A 1183-nucleotide genomic window follows, 5' to 3' on the forward strand; every position below is an offset into this window, starting at 1 on the left:
TCTGACCCCTCCCCCAAGTCTCCCCCACGCCCACCCTGGGTGCATGAACCGCCCAATGCAGAAGCAGCAGCATGTCACCTGCCCTCCCCAAAGAAAAAGTGTCATGCCCCCTTCCCACCCACCCTTTCACTTCCCACCAAAATAAAAGTTTCCTTTTCATTTACAAGTTGCAGCCTGTTTGCTGGGAAGGTCTCCCGATCTGGGACGGGCTGGGGGCTTCAAGCGCAGGGGTCTATTAAAGTAACAAGGGTGTGCACTTTGGGGCGCCAGCTATCCCCTTGATCGCCGGCTCTCGCCTTGTGATTTGGGGTCAAGGGAAGGAGTGCCTGCCAGGTTCCCTGATGGTAAAAATAGGATCCACACCCCTAACTGGAAACTCTGTGAGGGCCCCTGGGTATATGAGCTCCTAGGTGAGGGTAACTAGACCCCGGGAGAGGAGCGGAGCTGGGTTTCCAATATGAGGTTGGGCGCCGAGGGCCCCATGCTCCACATTGCCTACTCTGAAGCCAACTGTGGGGTCAACTTCTTAGTAGCTGTGTGTTCTTGGGCAGTCTCTCAACGTCTCTGGGCTGTTGCCACCACCCTAAAAGGGCAGGAGGGGGTGATCCGTTCATTTAGCAAATACATGAATTCCAACCACACGCCAGGCACTGTTCTAGGTGCTGAAAAGCAACGGACTCCCCACCTCTAGGGGTTGTGCTCGAGGCGGAGACGATTGTCCCGTTTAGCACAGCTAAACAAACAGACGACTCCACAGTCGCTCTGTCATTGATTTGCAAAGACTTGAGGGTCAGCCAGAGTGCAGCATCCCTTCTGCCAGGTACTGGTCACGGCTCAGCCTCCGTTTCCCCATCTGTGTAATGGAGGGAATACCTTGGAAGGAGGCGGAAACGAGTCATTTGACACGAAATGCCGGTACACAGGCGGCTGCCAACCCTGTCGGCCGCGAGAGGAACCCGCTGCCGGCCCCACCCGCTGGTTCTGGCCTGCTGTCCCGGCAGCTGAATTTGCCTGTGCCCCTCCTGCCCCACCAGAGGTCCGTCCGCAGGAACACGCACAGCCCCAAGGGGGTCCGGTTGGGGTGGGAGTTTATTTCTGCCAGAGCCTGGAGGCTGGGAGGCTATGGGGGGCCCCCTCCAGCCCCCACAGGAAACTCCAAACCTAACTGATCACACANACAAGG

Source organism: Crocuta crocuta, unplaced genomic scaffold (genome assembly GCF_008692635.1).
Source record: "Crocuta crocuta isolate KB4526 unplaced genomic scaffold, BGI_CrCroc_1.0 scaffold334, whole genome shotgun sequence".
NCBI lineage: Eukaryota > Metazoa > Chordata > Mammalia > Carnivora > Hyaenidae > Crocuta > Crocuta crocuta.